This window comes from Vombatus ursinus, unplaced genomic scaffold (genome assembly GCF_900497805.2).
Source record: "Vombatus ursinus unplaced genomic scaffold, bare-nosed wombat genome assembly UNPS02014812.1, whole genome shotgun sequence".
Classification (NCBI taxonomy): Eukaryota; Metazoa; Chordata; class Mammalia; order Diprotodontia; family Vombatidae; genus Vombatus; species Vombatus ursinus.
Genome location: NW_020954590.1, coordinates 101493394 through 101506075, shown reverse-complemented (window position 1 = coordinate 101506075; position 12682 = coordinate 101493394). Strand labels below are relative to the sequence as shown.

General features: G+C 35.9%; 1 pseudogene; it reads right to left on the bottom strand.

Annotated features, from left to right (window-relative positions):
• Positions 1-1262: 1262 nt before the first annotated feature.
• LOC114054036 lies at positions 1263-7470 on the bottom strand (annotated as a pseudogene).
• Between the last annotated feature and the right edge of the window lie 5212 nt (positions 7471-12682).

The following is a 12682-nucleotide window of genomic DNA, read 5'->3' as shown; positions in this document are numbered from 1 at the left end:
AAATCAAAGCAATATATTTTAGACTCAGGAATTTGTATACTTTACACAACAGTCAATAAGAAAAATATGAACACTAATGAAACTATACACAATGTATCAAAAGAGAATTGTACCTGTATTTAGATGTATGTCCAGCACCAGTGAGTCTTTGCCTTTTGCCCAAATCTAAATAAACTCTTTATTTTTTTTTCACTAAAGGTAGACATTTTATAACAAAACCTTGAAGAGGTAGTAATACAGATACAGAGATAAAAAAGGATTCTTGCCAGAGGACATAATAAGGAGTAGGTGAGTCTGTGTGTGTGTGTGTGTAATGAGGGGAGACTGAAGACAACATATTTATTCCTGGGTGAATATGCAGAACCCTATTCTACAAAGAAGGCTGAACTTAGTCTGTGGCACAGAAATGTTAACTGCCCCAATGCTTAAAATAGGCTTGAGTGACTACTCAAACCACCTAATTTTTCAATGGTAATTCTCATAGAAAACGTTTTCTTCTCTTATGCTTTCATTTGTGGGGACCAAGTATTATATATACATACATATATATATATATATGTATATGTATTTATATATGTATATTAATAATTTAATTAATATTTAATTCAATTTTAGCAATTACTCATAAATTTAGCAAATGCTCATTGAGGGATTAAAAAATTCCTTTAATTAAACTAAGAGTGTCAATAATTTGCTACTTTCAAAGGCCCTTTGGCTCACCAGAACATTAATAGAAACATATTTTAACCAAAAGCTAACATACCAATGTTTTAAACATTAAGAGCAGTCTGTGATTTTCAAATGGAGTGAATTGTTCTCAAGGCCATACATCTCATAAGTAATTACAATACAGGGTTTTACAAAGGGACAGCAACATGAATAATCTTGGCAAATGTATCCAAATTTCTTAGTACTTCAATTCAGGACTTTGGGTAACTTGTCAGGACAAGATAAATCAGTAATTTGATGGGAATTTTTTTAAAAAAGTACATTTATACATAACACACTGGATTAATAGACATGTGTTCTGTTCCTAAAACAGGAACCAAGTTGTATCTTTAGCATCAACTATAAAAGTATCAGACAATCCCATCCAAAGTTTATACTTTACATTTGCTTGTAGAGTCTAGATTCAAATGGCATATTGCTTGTTTTATCTCCCCATGCAAATGTTTCTATGTAAGTTTACAACTACATTTTCCACATCTTCAGGAAAATTTCTTTTTCAGTTCAATTTCTCTTAGGTCAACATTTTGGCTACTTCAATTAAGAATCTGGTAACAGAAGTCATGCAGCTTTCCCTGAATAGGCTGAGAATTTTGGCTCATTTCTTGCCATTCTCCATGTATTATGGCAACTAAATTGATTACCTTTGTCCTATCTTGCATCTTCTCTGACATAACACTTTATTTACTTCTCCAGAGAACCACAGAACTGCAGCAAATATTTGCTTCATTGAAAAGGGAAAGAATAGGAACTAACTTTGCTGACAAAGTGAAAAAGACCATAGATCAGATAATATGCCTGTTGCTCAAGGTCTAGACCTAAACAGTCTTTGGTAAGGTTATCTTGCTGTTCCTCGGTTTTCTTTGCTATCATTTTCTTTAACAAATCATAAAGTTTCATTTATATAAGGTATTGACAAAGGAGCAAAATCTCAGGTCAATGGCACTTGGAATATCTTCAGTTTTTTTGTCCAGAAATTTAGCAGTAATCACTAGGCTGAGATGCTGTCCTACCTGCCTTCCATATGCTGTCCATTTAGAGACAAACTGCACCCAACACAAAAGATTGTGATGGTTAGTGAGCAGCTCACTTATAGACATACAGAGGTAAGGCATCTTTGTGTCCCAGTCTCTAACATTTTTCAATGGGTTTATCAAGAGATTTTGAAGGTCCACTAGTGCAATCTCTTTCAGGTGATTTTCCAAACTCATTTTCAGGAACATTAAAAGCAGAAAGATTATTTTTTGATCTGTGTAGCCTTCTGGGTATATAACTGTACACACACCTATAAACTTAACTACAATAAAAACGTTTGTTCCTGATAAACCCAAAGACTCCTGTATCTGGGATAAGAACTCACTATTTGGCAAAAACTACTGGAAAAACTGGAAAAGAATATGGCAGAAACCAGGCACAGGCCAACACCGTACACCAAGATAAAGTCAAAATGGGATCATGATTTAGATATAAAGGCTGATACTATAAGCAAACTGGGAGAGCAAATAATAGTTTACTTGTCAGATTTGTGGAGAATTAAAGGATGTATGAGAAAACAAGAGATAGAGAACTTTATGAAATACAAAATGGAAAAATTTGATTACATTAAAAACTTTTGCACAAACAAAACCAATGCAACCAACATTAGGAGGGAAGCAGAAAACTGGGAAAGACTTTTTACAACCAATGTCTCTGATAAAGGCCTCATTTCTAAAATATATAGAGAACTGAGTCAAATTTATAAGAGTACAAATCATTCCCCAATTGATAAATGGTCAAAGGATATGAACAGGCAGTTTTCAGATGAAGAAATTAAAGCTATCTATAGGCATCTGAAAAAAAGCTCTAAATCACTATTGATTAGAGAAATGCAAATCAAAACAACTCTGAAGTACCACATCACACCTATCAGATTGGTTAACATTACAAAACAGGAAAATGATAAATATTGGAGAAGACATGGGAAAATTGGAACAGTAATGCATTGTTGGTGGAGTTGTGAAATGATGCAATCATTTTTTTTCTTTTCTAACTTTTTTTTTCATTTTTAACATGTGTTTTTTAAAAGTTTGGGTTACAAATTTTCTCCCTTCCTCCTTCCCCACCTAACCTCATTGAAAAGGCAAGCATCTTGATATAGGTTATAGATGTGTAGCCATGCAAAACACTTTCATAGTAGTCCCGTTGTGAAAAACTAAATATATTTCTCTTCATCCTATCCTACCCCCCATTTATTCTATTCTCTCTTTTGACCCTGTCCCTCCTCAGAAGTGTTTGCTTTTGATTACCCCCTCCCCCAATCTGACCTCCCCTCTATCAACCCCCTGATCTCTTGTCCCCTTCCCCCCTTATTTTTCTGTAGGTTAAGATAAATTTCCATACCCCAATTGTGTATGTTATTCTCTCCTTAAGCCAAATCCTATAAGAATAAGATTCACTCATTACCTCTCACCTTCCCCCATTTCCTCTACACTGTAAAAGCCTTTTCTTGTCTGTTTCATGTGAGATATTTTACCTCATTCTACTTCTCCCTTTCTCCTTCTCTCAGTATAATCCTCTCTCACCCCTTAATTTTATTTTCCAGATATCACCCATTCATCTTCAACTCACCTTGTGCCCTCTGTCTATCTATCTATACACACATATAACTTTTTTTCCCTCCCACAATCCTAATACTGACAAAGGACTCATGAGTTACAAATATCATCTTTCCCTGCAGGAATATAAACAGTTCAACCTTAATAAGTCTCTTATAATTTCTCTTTCCTGTTTACCTCTTCCATGTTTCACTTGAGTCTTGTGTTTGAAGGTCACATTTTCTATTCAGCTCTGGTCTTTTCCACAGGAATGCTTGAAAGTCCCCTATTTCATTGAATGACCATTTTTTACCCTGAAATATTATACTCAGTTTTGCTGGGGTAGGTGATTCTTGGTTGTACTCCAATCTCCTTTGCCCTCCAGAACATTATATTCCATGCCCTGTAGTCCCTTAATGTAGAAACTGCTAAATCTTTTGTTATTCTGATTGTGTTTCCACAATACTTGAATTGTTTATTTCTGGCTGCTTGCGATATCTTCTCCTTGACCTGGGAATTCTGTAATTTGGCTACAAAATTCCTAGGAGTTTCCCTTTGGGGATCTCTTTCAGAAGGTGATTGGTGGATTCTTTCAATTTCTATTTTGCCCTCTGGTTCTAAAATATCAGGGCAGTTTTCCTTGATAATTTCTTCAAAGATGATGTCTAGGCTCTTTTTTTGATCATGGCTTTCAGATAGTCCAATAATTTTTAAGTTCTATCTCCTGGATCTATTTTCCAGGTCAGTTGTTTCTCCAATGAGACATTTCACATTCTCTTCTATTTTTTCATTCCTTTGGATTAGTGTTACAGTGCCTTGATTTCTCAAATTGTCATTAGCTTCCAATTTCTCCATTCTAATTTTTAAGGAAGTATTCTCTTCAGTAATCTTTTGGACTTCCTTTTCCATTTGGCCAATTTTGCTTTTTTGGGCATTCTTCTCCTCGTTGGCTTTTTGGACCTCTTTTGCTGTTTGGGTTAAGCTATTTTTTAAGGTGTTATTTTCTTCAGTATTTTTTTGGGTCTCCTTTAGCATCACTCTCAGTTTTTCCTCTACTTTTCTTACTTGCTTCTCAAAATCCTTTTTGAGCTGTTCCATGGCCTGGGACCAATTCATATTTTTCTTGGAGGCTTTGGATGTAGGAGCTTTGGCTTCATTGTCTTCTTCTGGTTGTGTGTTTTGATCTTCTTTGTCACCAAAGTAAGATAATACAGTCTGACTCTTTTTGTGCTGCTTGCTCATGATCTTGTTCAATTACTTGAGTTATAGACTCTTTATTAAGGTAGGAGTCTGTTTCCAGTGTGGAGAATGTACTGTCCCAAGCTTCAGGGGGTTAGTGCACCTGTTTTCAGAGATACTTCTAGGGACCTGTACATTTTCAGTTCTTCCAAGGTGCTATGATCAAAGGTGAGGTGTTTATTCCTTTCCTGGTCTGTACTCTTGTCTATGAGTGACCATGAGCACTCTTTTCTGTCTTGGAACTGTGAGGATTTCCTCTCCACAGTCACTACAAGCACCACCACACCAGCTCTCCTCCTTGCCCCAGGACTGCCACCCAAAACTGTGACCCAGATCCAAGCATGGGCAAAGCAAGAGAATCCTGCACCAGTAGAGAGATTCCTGCAATCTCCCTCTGATCAGCCACTCAATTCCCCATCAGTCTGTGGGCAGAAAGCTCAGGAAGCAGCCTCCACCCCAGGGAATGGGTCTGGGTCTCTGCACTCCTCTCTTACCACCATAGAAACAGACTTTTCCCACTGACCTAAGTTGTCTTTGGTGTTCAAGGGTTGAGAAGTCTGGAAACCACCACAGCTGCCTGCAATTCAGTCCTCTGAGGCCTGCTTCAGGTTCACTGAGGCCTGTGTGCCCATGCTGAACTGTGCTTCTCTCTCAGTCCAGCGTGATATACTTTTCTGATCAACCATCCAGGCTGTCTTTGGCTGGAAATTTGTTTCACTCTGTCTTTTTTGTGGGTTCTGGTGCTTTAAAATTTGTTTAGAGCCATTTTTATAGGTATTTGGAGGGGTTTTGGGGAGATCTTAAGCAAGTCACTGCTTTTACTCCACCATCTTGGCTCTGGCCCCCATGATCCAACCATTTTGGGGAGCAATTTGGAATTATTCCCAAAGGGCTATGAAAATGTGCATACCCTTTGACCCAGCAATACCATTTCCAGGGTTTTATACCAAAAAGATCATGCAAATGGTAAAAGGACCCACAGGTACAAAAATATTTATAGCAGCTCTTTTTGTGGTGGCAAAGAATTGGAAATTGAGGGGATACCCATCAGTTGAGGAATAGCTGAGCAAGTTGTGGTATATGAATGTAATGCAATACTATTGTGCTATAAGAAAGGATGAACAGGCTGACTTCAGAAAAAAACCTGGAAAGATTTATGTGAAATGATGCTGAGTGAAGTGAGCAGAACCAGGAGAACATTGTATACAGTAAGAGCCATGTTGTGCGATGACTGACTTTGATAGACAGCTCTTTTTTTTTTTCCTGCAATGCAAGGATCTTAGAGAATTCCAAAAGACTCATGATGGAAAATGCTGTCTAGATCCAGAGAAAGAACTATGGAGCCTTAATGCAGATTAAAGCATATTATTTGCTCTCTCTCTTTCTCATTTCTTCATTCTTGTAATTTATCCCATTGGTTCTAATTCTTCTTTGCAACATGATCAATGTGAAAATGTGTTTAATATAAAGGTATATGTAGAATGTTTATCAAATTGCATGACGTCTTGGGATGGAGGGAGAGGAGGGATGGGGAGAAAATTTGGAACTCAAAATCTTATGGAAGTGATTGTTGAAAACTAAAACTAAATAAATGAATAAATCTTAGTTTCTGGAAGACATGAAGCAGCAGTTTCTGCTATTAGAGTCTTCACTTTTTGCTTCTTCAGATATGCTGTATACTCCAAAATTTAAAAAAAATCTTCATTAAAGAGAGGCTGAAGATTCTGCACAGGACATAAACAATCCTAACTGAGACATTGAAAAATACAGTTGCTATATCAGACAGTGGTGGGATCCAAGGCCACATTGATGAGCCACTAGTGGCATCATTTCTAATTATTGTATCTATCAATATATTCAAAAGCTATGTAGAAACAATACAGTCTGTGTGAAGAGACATGATCTGAAACAACCACTTTAACACAGGTATAGGGCATTGCATGTAGTGATAGGTGGTGCTGAGATATTTTTGTGTTGTTAAAAGAATTGCTGTGTTTTTTCTCATTGCAGAATAAGATCGTCAATGGCACTCTTTGGAACAAAATTACAGTCCCTTAAGTACAATGTCTACTGATTGAAAATTTTTCCATAATCAAAAAAGTGAAACATTTCTTCACCAAGATGGCGATAAGGAATAACATTGAAAGCTATGAAGAATTTCCTTACAAACTGCCTATGCTTTTCTTGGAGTTTTCCACTGTCATCTGTATTTTCTGATTCTTCTGCTTCAATTTGAGATTTTATCTTCTGACCTTTAACTAAATTTTCCTTCAGCTGTTTTTCTCATTTATCTGACCTTGGAGGATTTTTGTTCTCCTTCGCTAGGGACTCTAAAGTGTTCTCATAACACTGATAATGAACACTTACTGAAACATTTGATGATAATGTTCTATATTTTTCTGTAAGAACAAAAGGTTTTTCTTGAGCTGCAGATTGACTGGAATTCAAAGATATGATTTGTTGCTGTGGTTTTAACACAGTGTCTTCTTCATCACTCTCCAGGTTGCAATCTAATTTTTCCTCCTTACTATCAAAATAAACTTTTAGTTTTTTTTTCTCAGTGTACTACTAGTGGAATTGGAATTTCATAAGTTTTTCCATGAAGGCCTTGAAATGCTTGGGCTGCACAAAACAACATCTGTAAATATAGCTGGAGGACCTTAGTAATACTGCTGTTTTGAAAAGGCAAAGATTTACCAGATATTTTCATTGAAGATGTATTAGCAACATCATTGAAATTCCTCTCTCTTCATTTCTTGAGCCTGGATGACACAGAAGAATACCTAATAGGTGCTTTAGGTAAGATGACTTCTCTCTCTTTTTTAGAAGATGAAACAATGCATACTTTAGCATTTGATACCACAGAGGATTCAGCACTTGAAGTAGCCTCCAGTGAATCATAATGTGATCTTTTTTCTTGAGTGGTGCCCATTTTCCTGCTTTGAAAGTCTTCTTTTATCTGGGATAATATTCTACATAGCCTGTTCCAGTCTTGGTTTGAATTTGGTGTCTATGTTATAGGGTTTTGAGGAAAGGCTGCTTTTTCTGGAGAAAGCCTTTTCTGGAGGAATGACTTTAAGCTTAGCTAGTTTCTGTCTCTGTTTCTTTCATCCTCTCTCCTTCATTTCTTGCTGTAAGACTTTGTTGTTAATATATGGAAATGCTGATGATTCATGAAGATTTATTTTATATCCTACAACTCTGCTAAAGTTGTTAATTATTTCCAGTAGTTTTTTAGTTGATTCTCTAGGATTTTCTATGTATTCCATTGTAGCATCTGCAAGAGTAATATCCCCCCCCCATTGTGCATTCTAATTCCTTCAATTTCTTTTTCTTCTCTTATTGCTATAGCTAGCATTTCTAGAACAATAATGAATAAAAATAGTGATAATGAACATTCTTGCTTCATCCTTGATCTTATTGGGAAGACTTCTTACTTATCCAAATTACAAATAATGCTTGTTGATGTTTTAGATAGATACTACTTATTGTTTTAAGGAAAGCTCTATTTATTCCTATAGTTTCTAGTGTTTTTAATAGGAATGAGTGTTGTATTCTGTCAAAAGTTTTTTCTGCATCTATTGAGGTAATCATATAATTTTTGTTGTTTTTGTTATTCATGTAGTCAATTATACAATTATATATTGAACCAACCCTGCATTCCTGGTATAAATTCCATTTGGTCATAGTGTATGATCTTTGCAATATATTGCTATAATTTCCTTGTTAGTGTTTTATTTATTTTTTTTTTGCCTCAATATGCATTAGGGAAATTGGTCTATAGTTTTCTTGCAATTCAATTTTCTTCAGAGGTCTATCATGGCTAAATTTTCTAAAATTCTATTCATCTCCTTAGTTTCTTTCTTGTATATTTTATGGTTAGATTTATCTAGTCCTGAGAGAGGAATTTTGAGGTCCCCTACTATTATAGTTCTACTGCCCATTTCCCTTCACAACTCATTTAACTTTTCCTTTAACAATTTGGATTTTATGCCAGTTAGTGCATATATGTTTAATGTTGGTATTATTTCATTGTTCATGGCATGTTTTAGCAAAATGTAGCTTCTCTGCTTATCTCTTTTAATTAGATTTATTTTTGCTTTCACTTTGTTTGAGATTATGATTGCTACCTCAGCTTTTTTTCTTTTCCTTACCTCAGCTGAAGCATGATAGATTCTCTTTCAGCCCCTTATTTTTATTCTTTTTGTCTCTGTTTCAATTTTGTTTATTGTCGACAACATAGTGTAGGATTCTGGTTTTTTTTTAACCTGTTTCCATTTTATGGGTGAGTCCATCTCATTTATGTTCACAGTTATGATTATTAACTATTAATTTCCCTCCAGCCTATTCTCTCTCTCTCTCTCTTTCTCTCTCCCCCTCCCCTCTCTCCTTAACCTGTTTCTCCTGAAAAGTCCATTTTCCTTCTGATCATTACTTTAATCAGTCCTTTTTTCTATCAGCCTCATTCCCCTTTGTTATCCTCTTCTGCTACTACTTCCCTGTAGGGTAAGATAAATTTTTATGTCCAATTGAATGTGAATGTTATACACTCTTTGAGCCACTTCTAATGAAAGTAAGGTTCAAGAATTGCATGTCACTTCCCCACATCTTCCCCTCTACTATAAAAGCTCTTTGTTTCATGCCTTTTTATGTGAGACACTTCCCACCATTCTTCCTCACTCCTTTCCTTTCTCTCAGTTCATCCCTCCATCTCACCCTTTAATTTTATTTTTTAATTATTACATAATAATCAACTCACAAACATGCCCTTTGTCTATGTATACTCCTAATTGTCTTAATGTTGATAAAGTTTTTATGAATTCCAATTATCCTCTTTCCATATAGGAATATAAACAATTTGACTATATTGAGTACCTTATGATGTCTCTTTCCTGTTTATCTTTTTATGCTTCTCTTGAGGCATATTTTTGAAAGTCAAATTTTCTATTCAGCGCTGGTCTTTTCAATGGAAATGCTTGAAAGTTCTCTAGTTATTTAATATCCATTCTTCCCCTCCCCCTGAAGGAATATGCTCACTTTTGCTGGGGAAATGATTCTTGGTTGTAATCCTGGCTCATTTGCCTTCTGGAATATCATATTCCAAGTGCTCTTATCCTTTCACATGTAAGCTGCTAAATCTTGTGTGATCCTAACTGTGGCCCCATGATATTTGATTTTTTTTTTCTTTCTGGCTTACAACAACTCTTAAAGAACATCAAATAATGTTTCAGGGGATTGTGAGATGTAGTGATGAAAGGTGTAGTGGTACCAATAAAGCCACAGAACAACAGAATTGAGGATAATTTCACGCTGATGGATTTTTCAGACATGAAAATTCCTAAAGACTATCTACTAAGAAATAAAGACATTGTGACACACATGATAAAAATTAACAGATTTAGTACATGGCTCACAATTTTTCTTTCCTCCCCAACTTCTGCTTTTATACCAGTGGACTTCAATATTGATTCACTCTCAAATATCCTAATCACTCAATCCTTCAATCCATTCACTTCCCACAAGCTACTTTATCCCACCTCAGCCATGCACAAAGGTCATACACTTGATCTTGCTGTCACCCACAAATATAGCATAACTATGTTCAATAATTGTGAAATACTTTTATCTGACTGTAATTTTTTTCACATCTTCCCTTATAAAACCCCACTTTTCACCTACACCATGTCCTCTAATCCCTTGACCCTCCATTCTTTCCCACCCGATCCTCTCCACTAAGCACTCTCCTATTTTCCCCATCTTGACCACTTAGTAAATCAATTCAGCCCTGCCCTATCCTTTTCTTTTCATTCCTTGACCTCCTTATCATATTGCTGATCACTCCCACCAAGCCTCAGTTTTGGATCACTCCCACCATTTACTGCCTTCTATCCAACACATAAATGGTTAAACAAATTTAGAGAAAATCATACACACATTCTGACTGGTTCCACTACAAATTTATGTTACATAACCTCAATGGAGTCCTTGTTGCTGCTAGGCAATCCTACTATATCTCCCTTAACTACTCTATCTATCCTATTCTTCAGACTGACTCTTCCAAAACTTTTCATCCTATCACAAACCTCTAATGTCTCTACTTATCTGTCTCTCAGTTGAGATCCTTGCCTCATATTTTATAGAAAAAAATTGACACCATTCACCATGAGCTCCCTCGTTTCCTTCCTTTTTCACCTTCTATAATTCAGTTGCCTTCTGCCATTATCTCATCCCTCATCCCTGTCTAACATGATGAAATGGCCTTACCTTTGATAGGTAACACCTTTAATTGTTCAAGTGATTCCCTCCTGTCTCTACCAACAGAGTGTCCCCTTAATACCCCTCCAACTTTTTCACTTATTTTCAATCTCTTCCTCTCTACCACCTCATCTCCTGCCTACAAACACATTCATGTCTCTTCTATCCCTTCAAACCCTCACTTGATCCTTCTATCCCCACTATCATAGTATATCACTTCTGCCTTTTCTAGCTGTGATGCATGCCTCTACTTGAGAAAAATACTCTCTTCTTCATCCTTTACAATCTAGCTTCCAACCTTATCTGTCCACTAAAAATGTTTTCTCCAAAGTTATCAATGATCTCTTAGTTGCCAAATTCAATGGACATTTTTTTTTTTTACTAAATATGAGGTTTATTATCCAGGTTCTATTCCCCCCCCCAACACACACCTCTGTTTTATATTCATTTTGAGTTCAGATATGACTGTATGCTAAACAGTCTACCAGACTAGGAGAATCAGAGTCCCATATTTAGAAGGGACCTTATTAATCCAACTCTTGTCTGAAGCTTAAATGAAACAAACAGCAACTCCCTGATACATGAAACCTTTTCTGATCTCCCTCAGTTATTAACATTCCTTCTTCTTTATATTACATTTTATTTTATATTATTTATATTTGCCTTTTTAAACTAATGGTGTTTTCTCAATTCTCATTCTCCTTGACTCTGTACCTTACGACACTGTCAATCTGCCTCTCCACCTTAATACTCCCTTCTCTCTAGGTTTTCAGAACACCAACTCTCTCTTGGTGCTCTTCCTACCTACTATCTGATTCATTCCTTTTGAGTCTTTTTTGCTGAATCCTCTTCCAGATCACATTTTCTAATTATAGTTGTCCCTCAGGGTTCTTGCTTGGGCCCTATCCTCTTCTCCCTCTGTACTAAATCACTTGGTAATCTTATCAGCTCCTATGAATTTAATTACCATCTCCATGATAATAATTCTCTTCCATGCTTTCCTCAGGACCACCTACTGATCTCCTTGCCTTTCTTTAAATCCCAATTAAAATCTCATCTTTTATTGAAAGCCTTCCCCTTTCCCTCTTAATTTTAGTGCCTTCCTTCTGTTAATTATTTCTTACTTATTCTGAATATATCTTGCATTTCATATATTTGTTTGCATATTGTCTCCCCCATTAGATTGTTAGCTCATTGAGGGCATAAACTGTCTTTTTGTATAGCAAGAGCTTAGCACAGATCCTGGCACATACTAGGTGCTTAATAAATTTTTACTAATTGATATATACTGCAATATAAAATGACTAAAAATTTCTTGAAATGCCATTTTTGTTGCCTCTGAACACCTGATAAAATTAACTCTGACAACTATTTTATTTGCATCTCAAAGGAGAACCCATGAACAAGTCTTCATTTAGCTTTAATTTCTTTGTTGTTACTGTTATTTTCTAGTTCCATTTGTAGAAAAAATATCAAGGTATTTATTCTTCAATTCCCTTAGAAGTAGGCTTATTTACTAGTATTTGGATGAGGATCTTACATTTAGAGTACCAGTACAGAAGTTAGCATTTAGAGACAGTGTAAAAACTGCACAATTTTTAGTACCCTTGCCCTCTTTTGTTCTAGTCCAACACCATCATTACAGAAACAGCAGGATGCTACACATGACTGAGCAACATTTTAAAAAAAATTTTTTTCATAGTTTTCCATGACCAAATAATTCATTGCCAAGTGGTCAACCTCTAATTAATGCTCCTCTACCTTTTAAAGAGTGATCCTCAGACAGCAGAGTGATTGTCAGAACCATATTTTGCGCCTTCCAAGCATGGTAGAACTGTCAGAATTTATATTCCACTGGCCTAAACCTACAAAAACCTAGGGTTAGCTTC